The sequence below is a fragment of the Protopterus annectens genome, chromosome 17.part0, assembly GCF_019279795.1.
Source record: "Protopterus annectens isolate FY-2018-M chromosome 17.part0, PAN1.0, whole genome shotgun sequence".
Classification (NCBI taxonomy): Eukaryota; Metazoa; Chordata; order Ceratodontiformes; family Protopteridae; genus Protopterus; species Protopterus annectens.
In genome coordinates, this window is record NC_056751.1 from 172,972,998 (window position 1) to 172,992,155 (window position 19,158).

The window sequence follows — 19,158 nt, forward strand, 5'->3', positions numbered from 1 at the left end:
AAATTATTTTGCAAGATCCGGAGCATTGTTGTTTATATTAGGCAATGTATCGATGAATTAGATGTTCTAGTGGTTAATCATATGTCAGTCAAATGACAAGTAATGAATTGTAGTTGATCAGGTCAGCAAGCTTAGTCAGCCTCCAGTATAATGTTTATGTCCCACTGTAGTAGTCCTACATTAACATTAACAGAGCTATCTTTCACTTTGAAATTTCTATTTCCATTAAATAATTTTTAGTCTGCAAATTTTTTTCACAATATTCTAAAAAATATCCACATCATGTTCTTTAACAGTCAATGCGCATGAAAAATTGACTTATCTTAAAGCATATAACATTATCACTTATGTATTTTTTATCCAGTAGGTAGCTTTTTTCCAGGACCCTGTCTTCTAAACAGACTTATTTATCACAATTGTACATTGTTTTCCTCTATCTAAAACATTCCAATTACTTTACCATTTTTTTTGTTACTGCACTCTCTCCTTTGCCAAATATATATATATATGTGTATATATATATATATATATATATATATATATATATATATATATATATATATATATATAGACACACATAGGTATAGATGCACAACACTACTTTACAAGAGATATATAATCATTCATCATTTTGTTCAAACTTCTATCTTATTTTCTCAATGATTTATTTACTCTCATCCTCATGATTTCTTATCATAACCTTCCTATAGAAATGTACTCTTCATTAGACAATAGCCTGCTGGTGTCTATTTTTTTCTTGCCAAATACTACCTGCTTTACTATAATATCCAAGATAGATAAAACAAATAACCTAATATTGTAGAAGAAAGGAAAACACTGACCCTTTTCTGCAGATTGACTGCAGGGCTCCCCATATGCTGTGTGATTGTGAGTGCGATTTGACCATCAAGGAATCTCTGGACAGTCAGGTATGTGGTTCCTACAATAGCAGCTGTTTCTCATTTCAGCTAGGGAACTGTGGTTTTGAACACATGTAGAGCAAATGAATAACCTAGTACTGTACTAGGAACTCAACAGAAAAGGCTAAACTGTTCCTGGGGGGAGCCCTGGCAACTCACTCTCCATAGATTTCCTTGCTGGTCCATGGCAATGGCGGCCAGTCATTAGGTAGACGGGTCCTGGAATCAATCTCTAAACAAGGATCATTTTTCCTTCCTTTTCCTTTTGGAGTTGCTTTTCTTTAATATCAATTAATATTACTGTAGATTAAAAAAGTACCAAGTTCTTGCTCTCCTTGCTGTCTGTACTGCATACCAGCTGAACTGTTAAAACATCATGAGATTTTTTTCTAAACACATTAACATTATATCTATATAAATATATATATATATATATATATATATATATATATATATATATATATATATATATATATATATATATATATATATATACACATATATATAGATCTGATGAAGTCTTGTCTATCAAGACGAAAGCGCTCATTTTATGTTGTAATAAATAAAACTTTCGGCTACCGCTTTGGGTGTTGGGCTTCTATTTTTATTTTGTGTAAGCCACAGCAATAATAAAAGAAACCACAAAGGGATACACATTCCTGCAATGAAAATGCTTAAGTAAAATAACCACAAATTCCAAGTCATAAACAGGAACGAAAACGGCAGTATAAGTACATCCAGTAAGTGTCAGCAACGGACAGTATCAAAGTCTATATATCACAAAGTCTCAATTAGCGTATATAAGACCTCTTTATTGTGACAAAAAGTAAGCGCTTTCACCATCAGGCTTCTTTAGACTTTAGAATCTGTACACAAAGTAGATTATAAATAGCAGATACAGATAATTGAAATTGTTGACATCAATAGTGACTATTAAACATTTAAAGTGACAAGATACACAAAGCATCTGTAAATATATTGGCATTAAATAAATAAAAATAAATTCTGATAGATTCAAATAAGAGAGACAAATGATAAAAATCATTGGCATCAACCTAGTCTGTTAAAAGCTTAAGGTGACTAAATATATAAACCACCTATAAAAATATATAAATATATGTGTAAAATATATAAAACTACTTAAGACCACAAAAAAACTTAACAATCTAGTTCTAAGATACTAGAGAGTAATCACTTTTTAGGTCTAGGTAATCTCCTTTTCTTTAAAATGGGTTGCAAGTGAACTTTATCATTTAACCCAGGAAATTGATCTGCTCTACAACAAATAATCCAACGCAGTTCACATTCCTGGGTATAATTATCTATATCTCCACCTCTAATGTTAGGCTTTAAAGCTTGCATAACATAGAAACCAAAGGTGTGTGTGGTTCCTGCTGATCTACAATGCTTAGCTAATGCATTATGTTCAGAGCCTATATGCATATGATAAATGTGTTCCCTGATATGTTCTCTTAGCTGTCTATTAGATTTGCCAATGTAGAATGCTGCACATGATAAACATTTGGCAAGATATACTACATTGGTATTTAAACAGTCTGTCCTGGTCTGAAAGCAAAATTCTTGGCCCGTCACTGGTTGTTTAAAGAAACTATCTGTAACAATGTACCTACATTGGTTACAGTTGTTGCAAGGTACAGTATTATAATTCGAAGCCATAGATAATGGGTTTCGCAACCTCATTGGTGGTTGGCATAATAACTGCTTCAGATTTCTCTTGTACTTGTATATAAACTTGGGTTTAATACTCACAATACTACTGATATCATTGTCTAAAAGGAGCGTCTCCCAATGTTTCTCAATGATATCTTTTATATATTGAACGTCACTTGTAAAATATATTGGTACGCTCAGCTCAGTGGTCCTTGTTGGTTGTCTAGTATCTAAATTATCGCCCCTCTCTGAAAAATATGGGCGTGCTCTAGATGCCCTCAGATTACATACCACTTATATGGCTCTGTTGATATCTGCCTCTTTATAACTTCTTTCAGCCAATCTTGATCTAAGACGTGACAATTAATTCCCAAAACCTTCATCCGAAGGGTTTAGCCTTGATGCTCTCATAATTTGCCCCTTTATTACATTGTCAAAGACATATTTGGGATGCATGCTACTTCTGTGCAATAAAGTATTCCTGTAGCATGCTTTCCTATGAACTGAGGTGTTCAATAGACCATTTTCAAGTCTCATAATATTAACATCTAAAAAAGAAATATGGGTCCTGGACGAACATAGTGTGAATTTGAGGAAATCAGTTAGGTTGTTCATAGATGACACAAATTCTACTAACTGGGCCTCATCACCCCTCCAAATTAAAAAGTGGTCATCGACAAACCTCCTGTAGGATCCAACGTACTGTTGGAATTCCATTAGAGGGAAGAACGAACCTTGTTCCCATTCAGCCATTACTATGTTGGCGTAGCTATTGGCACATGAGGTGCCCATAGCTACGCCATCCTTCTGAATGTACATTTCCTCATTAGAGATAAATACATTATTATCAAGGACCATTTCCAAAAATAAAGCCAACAAATCTATAATGTTACCATCTAAATCAGAATTCAGATCCAGATAACATTGTACACTTACTACACCCAGTTCATTCGGTATAACCGTAAACAGACTTATAACATCAAGCGTGACTAAGATGTAAGAATCATTGTCTCCCAAGGTTCTGGTGTAGTCATAAAGATCTAACAAAAACTGTTTACTATCTTTTAAAATAAAGGGATTGGCCTCCACTATAGGCCTCAGATAATATTCTATGAATATTGAGAACGGCTCAGTTAGCCATCCCTGCCCTGCGACAATTGGTCACATAGGTGGATCATGTAGGGACTTATGAATCTTGGGAAGGCCTTGTATGATGGGAATCAATGGATTGTTAACTTTTAAATATTTGAACAGACTCTAAGTTATTATAAAGCTTTTAACTAGGTCATCTAACATATCATAGACCTGAAAAACCTTGTTGGTTATTACCACCATGTCTGTCTTCAAATAGAAAGTATCATCACTTAACAATGTACTCATACTTCCCAGATAATCATCAAGATCTAATAAGACAATAGGACCCCCCTTGTCCGCCGGTCTAATGATTATCGACCGGTCCTTCCTTAATTCAGAAAGTGCTCTACGTTGTTGAAAAGTTAAATTGTTTTTCCAACATTTCTTTTTAGAGCCTACACGGAATGTATCCATGTACATGGACACTGTTTCCCTTCAGTAGCATGCCATGCATATTAATGATGGCACCCTACTGAGGGAGAACATAGGAACAGGTTTATTGATTAGGTGTAGGGAGAGGTATAGAGGCTACCTGTGGTTGTGGATGGCTTGTAGTGCTCCCCGCTACTGATGAAATGCTGTGAACTGGGTCAAATGTGTAATATTTTATTTTAATTCCTTTTTTTTCTTTTTTGCATGTTTGTGAGGCACTGCACAGAGTACAGCAATGCCAAGCTGTGCTTACATATAGAGAGCTGACACCTGCCTGACATCTAAAAATAGAAACCAAATGTCATTAATTATCATAATTACATACTTTTGTTATTTGAAACATTTTTGTATGTTTTCTGTTTTATTTTTTTTTAATTGCTGTTTGCACAGCGCCGCAGAGTCACGCAGCAGTCATACATACATAGTTGACAGTTGCTAGACATGTAAAAATAGAAACCGGATGTAATTAATTATGTCTAGGTCCCTTTAAGCGCCGTTGCACAGTGCATAGCAGTGCTTAACAATGCTAACAGATAACCTAGTAGTATATGTGAAGGCATACCAGTTTTCGTAACATCCAAGTAGCTAAATGATTAGAGATACAGCCTAATGTTTACTAGGTCCTAGGTTCGAGTCTGTAGCAATGATAACATGGATATAAGTTAATTTATTATACATGTTTAATTTAAAAAACAAATATAGCACTGCTGCACTGGGTTGAGCACTGCTTAGACATGCTAAGGACTACTTTTGTTTGCGTGGTGCTAAGCTGAGCTAAACTCCCGGTTGTGTGGGTTTTTGCACTGCTTATCTGCACTTAGCTAGTTTTCATGCTGCTAAGCAATACGGTGCTTTTTTGAATGTTGCTCAGTGATGTGTAAGGGTGGAAAAACAGCCTATATTAGGCGCAATAGGTGGGAATTCTGCAACAGTCATTGGAGTCTGATCAACTGGTGATATAGCAGGTGGTGCTGGGGAATGTGCACACTTTCAGGTGCAGAGATAGGGTGCTCATGAGTCCAGGGTCTCTGTTGGACTCCTGGTAAAAAATCATGAACCCAGGCTGCTGCAGGCTAATTTCCAGAGTTTGATGTGTAAGTCAGAGACCAGGGACTAATAACAGTAAGCAAAGTGGTGTACAGCAGGATTGTGTTGTCATAACCATTGCAGTAAAGCTGTATGCATTACTTGTCTATGGTACGGTTGCTGCAGTCAAGTGTAACACTGTAATAGCTGTAGAATACAAAAGTAATGGCCTGCAAACTGTATTGCTTAACTAATAGCATGGTCCAAGGCTGTTTCCATTCTAGTATCGGTCACAAAATGCTTTCTGTTCCTCCTACTTCAAGTAATAGAAGTATATAGGTTCATAGGTTCATAGGTGTACGAGGCTAATGGCCATGGAGCTTTTACAAGCCTAGCCCATAGAATTGCCCTGACATAATTTCGCCCAACGTTAGTTCCCAGTGCTTCTGTCAAGTAGAGCCACTGGAGTGATCCTGGGGTGAACTTTCTATTTCCCACCCACTCATCAAGATTTCTCTTGAAGAGGGCCAGTGAGGTGCTCTGCTTGACATGTATAAAAAGTCAGACAAAGCATGGGCAGTCTCTGGGTTATCAACCTGTCCCTCCAGCATATTCTGTGGATTGTGGTAATGAGGCTGAGGTCTCTGGAGTGTGTGGTGTGGAGGGATTGGGATTTCTTTAGATGTATCATTTCTAACAGAGCTGGGTCAGACATGGCTTTGTAATTCAAGCAGAGGTTGCCTCTTAATAGACAATATGAGACAGAGGATAGCTGGAGTTTTTTTAGTCTGTCCATGTAGCACATGTGTTTGAGGCCTAGGATCCTCTTTGTGAGGTACTTTTGTGGCCTTTTCAGCTGTTGCATGTGTCTAGTGAGGTACATGCCAAATGGGGCATTATACTTGATGACTGGCCTAATGAGGGAAGAGTAGAGTGAGATGATGACCTCTTTCTTCCTGGATGCAAATCCCTTGGTAATGAGATGTGCCACATAGAAGGATTTTCTGACCACAGTGGCAATGTGGAGGTTGAAGGAGAGGTTTCTGTCAACCTATGTCCCCAGATCACTTATAATGCCTTCAGTATTCAGTGGGCTCCCATTGATGTGGTAATTAGTGGGAACTGAGTTTTTCCCAAAGGGGATGGCAACGCATGTTTTGGCATTAAGATTAAGGCCATGGTTTTGACAACAGTCATTGGTCTCAGTGAGGCCTTTCTGTAGGATGTCTGCATCACTTGGGGAGTTAATAATGGCTCCCAGCTTGCAGTCATCAGTAAACCTGGTCAGCCAGAGTCCCTCCATCTTGGCCTGGACTTCTGAGAAGTAGATGTCAAACAGGAAAGCACCCAGGACCGATCCCTGTGGGACTCCACTCATGACTGGTCTGCAGTCTGACTTGGAGTCCACTACTTTCACACTGTGGGTTCTATCTGTGAGCCAAATTGCAACCCACCTAGTGATATAGGGGTTGATGCCTAGTTTGGTGAGTTTATCAATAATTCTTGAGTGAGGAATGGTATCAAAGGCCTTGACCAAATTGAGCCCTCGTCCACAGTTCTGGTGACTGACTCAAAGAAGTCAACCAGGTTGAGCAGGCATGATCTACCTTTCACAAAACCAAATTGGGTGGGATTTAGAGTTTGGATGTTCCCTATATCCTTGTTAATTAAGTCCATGAAGATGCGCTCCATAGCCTTACATATCAGACTCATCAGGCTAATGGGGCGATAAATTGCCAGGGTCTGTAGTCGCTCCCCCTTTATGGAGAGGGATGACTGTAGCAGTGCAGCATTCGGTAGGGATAAAGCCTAAGGTGAGGCTGTGATTGAACAGGGCACACAGATGTGGTGCCAGTTCACTGTGTAGTTCATGTAGAATATATCCAGGGATATTGTCAGGTCCCATGAAAGCTGTATTTTTGGTCTTGGACAATGCAGCTTTAACCTGTGCTGCAGTAATGCTGGGTGCCTGGCATTCCTCCAGTATTGTGATTGGTGCTTTAGGGGGGAGAGAGGGGTAAAGTTGGCACTGAATCTGTCAGCCATTATGCTGGCAATATCTGTTGGCTCGGTATAGAAGGTACCATTGTGCAGTAACTCAGAGCAAACCTGGGTATTGCCATGAAGATTCTTGATATAACTCTAGAAGGCTTTGTGGTTGTTTTTAATGTCTGCTGCAATTCTGCCTTCATACCTGGCTTTAGAGGTTTTGACAAGGGATCTCAATTTTTTGTTGAGGCTAATAAGGGGATTTTTCCAGTCTTGGGATTTCACCTTTTTCTGCAAGTTTCTTCCTTCTATTGTAGAGTTAATTAATTGCAGGGGACCACCAGATTGGCTTCCTTTTTTTGGAGGAGAGCGTATTGGTTCTTTTGGGTATGGCTAGTTCCACGCATTTATGTACATGTTTGTACAGCACATTGGTGTATGAGTCGGCTGTCATGCATCTATTTTCCATTGACATGGGTACCATGAAGTTAGCCACCTCTGTTTTTAGGAGCCCAAAGACAGCTTTGGAGAGGTTTTTCATGGTGGTTACCTTTCCGGGGGATGTGGTTGAGATATGGATTTCCATGATGATTAATTTGTGGTCATATCTAACCAAGGAGGAATTGACTATTGGTGTAGAGCAATGGTTGCCCATGTTAGTAATAACCAGGTCAAGGATGTTACTTCCTCTAGTGGGGGTAAGAATGAGCTGGTCCAAGGCATTGGAATTGATGAATTCCAGGAAGCACTGGGCCAGTGTATTGGTGCATGAGTAGTTTTCCCAGTTGATGGAGGGTTAGATGAAGTTACCTAGTATGAGAGTGTTGGGTTGGACCCTAATAGTTTCCAGGGTGCTTAGGAACATGGAGTGAGTCTTGGGACATGGTTGGGGACCTATAGCAGGCTATGACCTGAATCGCCGTCTTACCTAATGTTAGTTGTTCCTGAAGTATCTCAGATGTGTTATGCTGGGCTACTAGTCTGGAGATGTGCATATCCTTTATGAATATGGAGACACCACTGCCTTTGGAGCTTCAGTCCATGTTGTGGGGCCAAAAGGTGTGGAATGAGTTATAGCCTGGTAGCACAAAGGTGGTTTCTGCTGCCAGGTCTCCATTACAGCACAGATGTCGATGTTCTCCATTTTGAGGAATGCTTCGAGCAAGTGCATCTTGAGATTTAGACTTCTAGCATTGAGCAGCATTACCCTCAGATTGCATTTATTTATAGCTGTTATGGTGGTAATTTGTTCTTTGGAACATCGCCTAAAAAAGCTACAGCCAGTATCCAGAAACCCAGGGGGTGACAGATGACAGGCCATCTCTGGAAAAGCATCAAGGCCTGTCAGTCATGTCATCCCAAGCACAAAGATACTGCATCTCCTTAGAATGACACCAGAAACTTAGCCAATTGTTGAAGTCATTAATTTTCTGCTTGTACTGTGGTATCATTCTGGGCAATGGTAGGATGCTGCTCAGGGCTAGGGTTATACCTGCCTGGGCCACATAATCTGAGGGCTCCTCTATGTTTCTTTTCATGTAGTCCAGGGAGGTGTGTCTCAGGTCATTCACACCCACATGGACAGTGACAGAGTCATACTTGCACTTGTTATGGAGTGACCTGAGTGCATGTGTTATGTGTCAGATTCTGGCACCTGATAGACAGCTGACTGTTACCTTCTCCTTATTCAACCTAGTGAGTGGGACATAAGTGTTCATCACTATCAAGTCACCTATGATTAGTGTATTGGGCAAGCTGTTTTGCCTTAGGGGCTTAGATTGAGGGGCACACTGTGTAGGTGAGCTATGTGCCTTGTGGTTTGTGCTGTGTTGTGGTGGTTGAGTACTTTTCTATCTTGAAGGTCTCTGCTGTTTGGGTAGATTTCTATTGAGAGCCTCTGCAAAGGTGGGTGTGTGGTTTGTGTTTTATGTGAAAGCAGTGATGGTGGGTGTTCTGGAGGGCTATGTGTTGCATGTGTTGTGCTGCAGGTGTTGACCTTCTCCTCTTGACCAGCTATTTTGGTCTTGGCATTAGAGTACATGGCTTCCAATTTGGATATATAAGTGCATCTTTCACAAGTCTGAGTGTTGGGAGATAAGTGGAGAGACTTATCTGTGTACATGAGACAGTTGCTACACTGCCTCAGAATGCCAAAGTTCACCAGGTTAATAGGAGAAAGCACAGGGAACTGACCTCTAGACATGCCAGGAGGGATAGTCATATTACTAAGTACTGGAGCTGTTTCCTTATATAGTCCTTTTACAGGATAAATGTCACTCAAGGTGTCTGAGTCTGTACAGAGCACTGCCAAGCACTTGAGGGGAAACTAATACGTAGACCCTGAAATTTTAAGGATGAAGTATTTAGGCAGATATTCTGAAGTTAAAAATAAATCAAGCAGTATTTACAGAAAAATAAAGAATAAGCTTGTCAAGAATGATGAAAAGAGTGGAGTCACATGAATGGCTACTGCCTGACTACTACTAATACTGGTCTCAGCACAGTTTCACTCTGTTGGGATACAATACTCCTTTGCTTCTTCTCTCAACAGAAGCAAAATGCTAGCACCAATCCCAAGAAGAGAAGCAGGCCATGGCCTGTTTGGTGATCCACAGTGTTTGTCCCAGATGATGCAAGGGTCTGCAGGCTTGTAGCCTTTTTTCTGGTAGATGCCTCGAATAGCAACCAGACCAATCAGGTACGTTAAGCACAGATACTCACTCTCCAGCAAAAAAGAGTCAGGAATCAGTGCACTCTGCTCCTACTCTCACCGGGATCAGAATATAAGCACATATTCCAAGCTGTCACCTATAAAGTAGTTATTAAGCTTTCTGGTGATTAGCAGTCTCCAGGAAATAATGTAACTGTACTCATTCTCTCTCCAGGAGAAAACATAAGCACTAATCCCAAGATAACTACTGAGAGGTAGAATGCGGGGTCTCCTATAAATGCTGGTCTTGCAATAGATGCTTAAAGTCAAGATGAAAAGAAATGGTTTATGCTAAACACTGCAGTCTGCACTAGAGGAGTTAGATATGAAAGTAGGTAACTTAAGTTTTACTTGTCTAAAAAGTTAAATTTTAGTGGAGAGTCACTATTTTTAAAACAGCAAGATAGATTGAAAGAGGGTGGTCACTTTTGCATTCTGGTACTATGGAATACAGTAGGGTGGCCAATAAATTTAAATAGTTGAAAGGGAGTGATTTCACAAAATGATAATGATGTGCTTACTCACATCAGCCAGTAAAAGCAAAGAGGAAATGAGATATATGGTCAAATTAACATAATGGGCAGGCAACTAGAATGACAGTGGTGTTTAAGAACAGAAAAGTAACCGGGTGGGAAACATTTCTGTATCTGACTCACAAGAGACAGAGCTGTGGTCTCTTTCCAAGTTTTAATATGCAGTTAAAAGCAGAATACAAGTAAAACACAGTGTAAAGAAGGCAAATCACAGTATACAAAATAGAAATGGGCAATGAAGTAATACAAAATACAACAAATAAAAAGCAAACTAACCTTTCCCTCACAGCAAACTGTAGCAGAGTCTGGGTGAGCCTTTCCAGTAAAGCTGAGGTTGCCCAGTCTATGGACAGATATTGAATAATGATAAAATCACTGTTCAGCCACTGAGAAAGGAAAAGCTTCCAAGTTAAAATCTCTGGCAAAAAAGCATTTTAATAAACAGATTAAAATCACAAAATCACAAAATAGCTGTTAGAGGATAAGCACTTTTTGCAAACTACCTTCTTTAGCTCCATAAACAGCCTTTAGAGACAGAAGAATAAGTAGATCCTTTCATACAATTAAGTTATTACATAATTTCCTGAGGCTTTTACCCTTATGTAAGGGTTTTAAAGGGACCATGCCATTAAGTCCAGGCTGCTTATCTGCTTGCCAGTCTGCTATCCACCTCAGTTCTATTACTTAAGTTTGATTTTTAATATCCCCAACTTTATTGCTAAAATCCACTTTTTCTAAATAGTCAAATAATAATTGGTGAGTGGGATGTGTATGCACATGATAAGCTAAAGCATTTCTTCTAACATCCAGTCTGATATTATTATAGTGCCACAAAATCCTCTCTTTAAATATTCTGTTTTTCTTCCCTACATAGAATGCTGAGCAGCTGTCACATCTAGCTACATAACTCAAGTCCTTTGTGTTACAGTCTACATATTTGTTGGTGCCATATTCCTGTTTACTTACGGGATGAAAAAATTGATGATCCTTGTCTATGTACGGACAGGCTTTGCATCTATAGCAAGAGAAAGTACCTTTCTTAGTGGTCAAATTCTTTCTAACATTTTGAGTTGTCTGACAAAGCAACCTCTTTAGATTGGGTTTGTTCTTAAAGGTAAATCTTGGATTATCGCCTACTCTTGATTTAATTTTGTCATCCGTCATTAGAATTTTCAAATTGTTCTTTATTGCTTGACATACAGAAGAAATGTCATCACTATATGTCAATGTACATCTGATGCCAGTTTTTTGTCTCCTAGATATTTTTGTTGTTCCCATATCTTTCCTATGGAAATACCAATAAAGTGTTAAGCAGCATTGTTAATTCTTACAGAACTCTGTTTTAAAAAACACATTATTTCTGTATCCCATTCATGTGTGTTCTACTGTCACTGCAGTCATGTATAGTACTGTAATAGCTCTGGAATGCAAAACAAATTCACTCACATAATGGTCTCTTTCTCTAAGAACAAATGGTATATGGTATATGGATGAGGTAGCCCATGTTAAGAGCAGATATGATTGTGCTAACATTTCACAGACAGTTATCAGCAATACCAGTAAAGTTACATTTTTGTCTTCTGCAGTCACAGCTATTGGGTTCTATTCTCATCCCTGCCAACTATGGCATGACAGATGTCTAGATTATGTACTGTACACAAACATGCCTCTCAGTGTCACAATTTCATGTAATGTAATTAAAACTGCTTAATCCGTCTGTCACTGAATTACCAGAAAAATGATTACCTGGGATGCAATGTATTACCAAATCTGCTTACAGAACACCTTGGTAGTTATAGAAGTCCACATTATGTGAAAGTGTTCTGTGTAGTAGTGTACCTACATTTGTTATTGCATGGCCCATACTGACTCATGCTAACAGCTTGAGAGGTATGTGCATGCTACGTCATCTATAAGAGAATTACAGTCACTGTACTCAGAACTGACAGTACACACCTGTAGAGTATTTAGTATCAGTGTTCTCAGGGATATAGTCTGCACTGTCAGAAATTGACTGTTTCTCTCTCTCTCCCCACCCTTTATCTTCATTTATTTAATATTATTTATTATTATGATTTAATCTTAACATATGTTGTTAAACTTACTATATTTTTGCAAAATGTGATGGAATATTGTTATCTGTTATTTTGCTTCACTATTAACATACTTTGTTAAACTATTTTGTTGCCCTTATGGTTTACTTCTTACTGGCATGCTGTTACCATATTGACTGTTATGTTATTACTATTGTATTACACATACTATACATTAATATGTCTTTGGATGAATTAAAATGATGTTCCATTCTGTTAATACTAACAATGGTTTGGTTATTACTAACCTTAACTTATTGCTATACCTCATTCACTATAGCACGTGAAGGTAAACCGGTTCCATCTGATCCCCCTACCTTGCCACAACTGGCCGTGGCAGCAGGTCCCACCACGTCTGGGACCCACACCGGTGGTACCCCATCTGCTGCCCCTGCACTACCTGTGGCATTTGGTAGTACCACCCCATGAGACAGAGTCCAGCCACCCTCTGGGAGAGGTGGTGGAGAGGGTGTTGTCACCTAGGATGAGCTGCCAGTCTTGGTGCACAGGATAGTCTACCATAGGTTTGACTGCCACATGCGCTGGATTGAGAGCATACTGGCCAATGTGGTGGTGCAGCCTTGCCCCAGTGCCCAACCTCCAGCACTGCCACCCTCAGGGCAGTGAAGGAGCAGTGGCAACAGTCCCATGGGTGGAGATGTAAGTCACTCTGCTGCCGTCTGGAGGCACATGGGACTTGGATTCCACAACACCCTCTGTATCCAAGGTGTTCACCCCCCTTATATGTCATACACTGCCCCTGTCTACTGTCTTGTCTGCCTTGTCTGTCTGCAAATGCATCCTCACCTACCCAACTTACCTCCTCCACATGTACCTATGTCCCTTCCCCAACATTCCACCCTCCGCTGTAAAAAAAAAAAAAAAAAAAAAAAAAAAATGGCTACCTGCCCCCCCAAAAATTATTGGCCCATGCATAACTTTCCAGTTTGCACACGTAACTCTCAGTTTCACACGTGTCCACTGGACACACGTAATTTGGTCCAGTTGGGTTGACAGTGTAATTATGTTGTCCTCACCCCTCTCTCTGGGGTTGAGATTTCAAAGTCACGTACAAATTCTGTCAAAGTGCACAGTTGTTGCTGTACAAGAAAGGGATAGCTATTGTTCTTTCCTACACCCTTCCTGCACATCCCTACCTGCCTTACACTATGTTTCCCCCCCTGCTTGCACCCCATTTCACCACTTTTCTATCTCCTCATTTTTCTTTTCTTTATATTTTTTAGCACGTTGCTGTGTTGCACGCCACATCCCACAGCTTCACTAAGCTCAGCTAAATAGAGCTATATTAACTATATGTGTTTTTAATCTTGTAATACATACTTACAAAATAAACATCTGTCCCATATTTCAAACCCAAGGCAATCACACCTGCAGATCACTGCATTAACCTGCCATGCCACATGACTCTTTCTTAAAACAGGTGGTTTAAAGGAAACAGCAATTGCCAGTTACAATCATTGTGTGTTTCAGTAAAGCTGTGCACCATGCTCTATCACTCAAACATGACTAAAATGTAATTAACTTAAAAAAATTAAAAATGGGAGTGTACCTTGGACTAGTACACCACTAGAAAGTCAAAGACATAATAATGGATGTAAGTGAGGCATGTGATAGCAGGCAAATATGCCCATCAGCATGAAATATGTAGAAAGACACCTGCTAAGGCATTAAGGGAAAAATACATGTTCAAATGGGACCCTGATCCACACATACATCCATATAAAGCCATGCACATACTGATGGATGTATAAAATGTATGTCACAACTTGTATGTGTGCACAAATATTTTGAAAATACACTTGCTGCAGCAGTGACTCAGTAGCTCATTCTGTTAATTGTCTTGCAAATGGTAAATTTTGCCACACACAGTCCTGCGTTCAAATCCAGTGGTGTGTAGAAGTGAATTTACAGTATTATGAATGTAGCAATTAATGACTGAGTCATGCACTCTTTATCCGCACAATGTATTTCAAATGACATGTCTACTTTTCACTGATGGAGGTCACAGGATTACAGGTAGGAACACACTTTACATATCCCTATAACAAAACAATATGTGCATAAAGTGTCATGTCCTGCATTAATATGCATTCAGACAGAATGTCAACACAGGTACTGCAAATGAGGACCACTAATATCAGAGTGCACCACACAATCCTTCCAAATTCACTGTGCAGATTATTACAGCTGCACAGCTAACATACACATTGGAAGTTCCTGCTTGTGACCAGGCTGCCCTCATAAATGCTGCAAATTTCTACCAGACTATACCACATGGCCTGGCAGTTGCCTATATGGTGGACATATTCTTATATTTATACCCCATTTTACCCAAGGAAATAACAAACATGTTGCCTGGGACTGTGTTAGTGATACCATTGTCTAACATACTTACCTTAAACGCATGCCTTATTTGGAGTGTAAAGGGTACTCTCATTCTGGCTCTGCCTCTACAACAAGGCTGACAAAGCTCACACAGTTACTCCTACAGGTTGCCATCCTCCAAAGTGTTCACACTCTCTGCCTATGTCTATTACCAGCTGCAGCAGTAAGGTTTCTGCTACAGACCTATTCTCTGCAGTGATGTAGTCTCCTCACACCAGTAATGTTCAGCACAACATATCAAAAAAGGGGTTCTAATTTACATGAAGGCCATATATTTTGTAAAGTGACTGCATGTCATTGGTCTCTATAAAACTTATAAATATCTTGTTCACATACATTTGAAAAAAACCTTAAAAAAAGTATAGGCATGCCTACACCCCACCCCACTGTACAGGTTTTTTGCAAATGTATGTGAACAAGATATTTATACATTTTATAGAGATGGTAAAATGAAGAATAAGAATTTCATCCTTACTAAGGATGAACATTACTTGTTAGAAAATCTTAAAAGAGACCATCTTGTTAGAGTTGTAAAACCTGACAAGGGTGGGGAGGTGATATTTAACAATCAAATACAAGGATGACATGTTAAAATTGATGAATAACAAAGAGGTTCATGAAAGGGCCTCCATTAATGACTTTAACACCTCTTATAGAAATATAGATTATTTTTTTGAAGACGAACTATTGCAGCATGGGATGCACCTTAATACATATACGTTTTTAAGGAATCAGCATCCAAAAATACCTGTGTTTTTTTGGCATTCCAAAATTGCATAAAAATTTAGTTCAACCACCTCTTAGGCCAATTGTGGCAGCAGCAGGTGCCATAACACACCTATTTGCCTTATTTGTAGATGAAGCACAAAAGACACCCCAAGTCACATTATTAGAGATTCCTGGGATTTCCTGGGAAGAATTAAAGTTGAGTATTGGGATAAGGACCTCACAAATTTTAATAATTGATGTGGTAGACCTTTATTCCAGTATACCCCAAAAAGAGGGTTTAGACATGTTTAATGAAGTAGTGTTAAATTTGGAATTTTTGGACCATGGAAAAATCAGACTTATGAAGTGTATGGAAATTGTCCTTGCTAACAATTATGTGTGGTTTGAGGGTAACATATTTAGACAGAGAAAAGAGGTGGCAATGGGAGCAGCTTGTGCCCCATTTTTGCAAACCTCATTATGCTGTCGTGGGAAAAGGAGTTTGTGTTGCACTCCCCATTCCAGGAACATATGAAACTATACTTGAGGACAATATTTTTATTTTATGGGGTGGAGACACCCTACAAGTTGAAGTTTTTATGGAGTATCTTAACAAATCTTCCCAGTTTTTAAGATTTACACATCAAAAAGAAAAAGATACTATCAACTACGTAGATATTACTGTAAGCAAAAACAAAAACAAAGAGGCTTTTACCTCAAATATATATTGAAAACCCACATTTTCTAATCATTACCTTGATTTTAGCAGTGATCACCCTATTTTTCAAAAGAAGAGTTTGGTGAGAGGCCAGTTCACTAGGTTGGCCAGGATGATATCCAGTAAAGATATATTCGATGTAGAAAGGAAAAAAACTTGAAACAATGTTTTTAGAATGGGATTATCCACATGAACTGGTAAAAAACATTAATGATTATGTTTATGACAACTGGGGAAACAAGTATACACCTTTACTGGGAGAGGGTTTAACAGGTGCAACGTCCAACAATACATATATACTCCCAAAAAAAAGACTACTGGAGATAGAGTTTTTTAGAAAAAGTTGCAGACAAGAAAGAATTTACAAGGGCCTTAGTTTTAGAATATAGCATAGGATCCGCTATCATTAAGAATACTGTTGAAAAATATTGGGGGCTAGTGACATCTGATGAAAAAGTGAAAGAAGTGTTGAGGAACAGACCTTTGTTCACCTATAAAAGAGCTTCCAATCTAAAAAATATTTTGGAAAATAACACAGGCAGTGAGGGATACAAAATAGGTACAAAAAAAGTGGTAATGGTGCACAATGTAAACACATTTTAGAACAATCGGTTGTTTACTTGAAAGATGCAGCTAAGACTATTATATACCCTATGCATGGAAATTGCACTAGTAATGGACTGGTCTATTTAGCTACCTGTAGTACATGCCCAGCTTTTTATGTCAGGAAGACCAAGAGATGCTTTAACTTATGAGCACGGGTATGAAATAGGAGCTAAAATATTAAAAATGCCTTATACAGTCACTCCATCAGATGTTGTAACTAAATGTTTTTTGTTTTATATATTAGAGAATGTAACAAGAAACCCAATGGGGGGCATGGAAAGATAATTTGACGGCACGGAAGTTATTGGGACAAGTAAAGGTGGATGCAACACTTTATCTAGGAATTAATTACAAATTGTCCCTTGTTCTTGTGTTAAAATCAAGAGCTAATAAATACTAGCATTTGTTCTTGTTGCTATTTGTACTATGGTGTTTTTAAACAACTATTTTATATATATATATATATATATATATATATATATATATATATATTTTTTTTTTTTTTCCAGGTTGCATTTCTGTAAAAAAATGTGGTTCAGTGGTCGAATTTTCACACACCATGTGGAAGATCTGGGTTTGCTTCCTGACCAATAGCAAGATCAAAAGAGTATTTAAATAAAGTTGAATTTAATATGTTTATGGCTGATTTTAAACATTTTACCTGTGTGATACACCTTTAAAATCTGAAAGCAGGCATTCTACACTGGAGGAGATGTATTTAAAAGCAGCACTTGATTTGTGTATTTTAGATTTTGATGAAGTCTGTTGTATCCAGATGAAAAGCTGTATTGTGCATTACATAAGCTTAAATAAATTTGTGGTGTCAACCTTCAACAGCAGTTTCTATTTTTGGATCTGTTTTCCAGCTAGTGGTGTTGTTGTTATTTGTTTGGAAAATGAAATTATACTGGAAGGACTATGGCAACATCATCACATCCACTGTCTAGGGGAAGGGAAAACAGGGAAGAGTAGGCTGCATGGTGGGCAGACCTTGTTCGTGATGCAAATGGCATGGGTCATCAGGACAGGGCATATGAGCAGGTTCAACACCGAACAACAGACATTATCAATGCTGCATGATGAAGGGCAGTAGATGTAGTCAGGGATTGTGCCATCACTGGTAGAGGGTCTACAGCAGAGCAACCACTCACAGCCACTGAGGAATTCCTGGCAAACCCATCGTGGAGGTGGGTGCCACAGTTTCCACAACAGAGGAGTTTGCAAATAGGCTTACTGTGATCAGCATTGTAATACTGTAGCAATCAGTGTGTCAGGCTGTACATACTTTTACATGGGTGTCAGGTCTTAGTTCTTTGGTCTTTGGAGGGAATGGTTTTACCTCAGTTGTACTCTCATACTCAGAATGTGACCAATACAACAAGTAACAGAGTAGGTACTGTAAATGTGAGATATACAGATGTATTACCTTGTGCTGCAACATGCATTGGTACTGACATTATCTCAGCCTCAGCTTTTCACAGCTCCATCAGGTATTGGCCAAGGCCATGGTCCTACTCCTGGTAAGCATGACACTGTTTTGTTAAGGAACATTTATATTCTATTAACGTTAAGGGCCAAAATAATGCCCTATTTAAACATAATGTCATGTGTAAACAGCGTAGAATGTTTTTATTTTCCATTATGGAACAGGTACATAAGGCTCCTAGAGGGGGAAATCACAGGAGTGTAGTTGAATAAACTGAAACACTTTGGCAGTGACAGTTAAAAAAAGACAAGCCTCCTGGTTTAAATGAGGCATTTAGTCTAAAATGCCTTTGTGATACCCCTACACTGGCACAGTAATCAAGGAGCCTTAATTCTCACCACTAGCACCAGTGAGGGACGTACACATTGAGAGGATGACAAGTACACATACAGTAAAGTACAATTTCCCTTAAGAGCACTCAGAAATCACAGTCAGTCTGGGACTGGTTTCTGTCTTGTTCTGCAGACCCCCAATAAGACTCCCCACTGGCACAGCTATAGGGTTAAGATCTCAGCCAAGTGGTCAAGCCAAAACCTTCAGCACCTTCTCTGTCCAACCAGTGCTTCATGTCTTTGCCTAAGTAGCTGACAGACACACTTTGAGATTTGATTTATTTACAAGTATACAGACACTCCTGGAGAAGGCTGGCACAGGTTTACTAGCTATGCCCTCTTCTGCCCAGACTATAAGGTAGTTATCACTGCCACCAACCACTACTTATCAGCT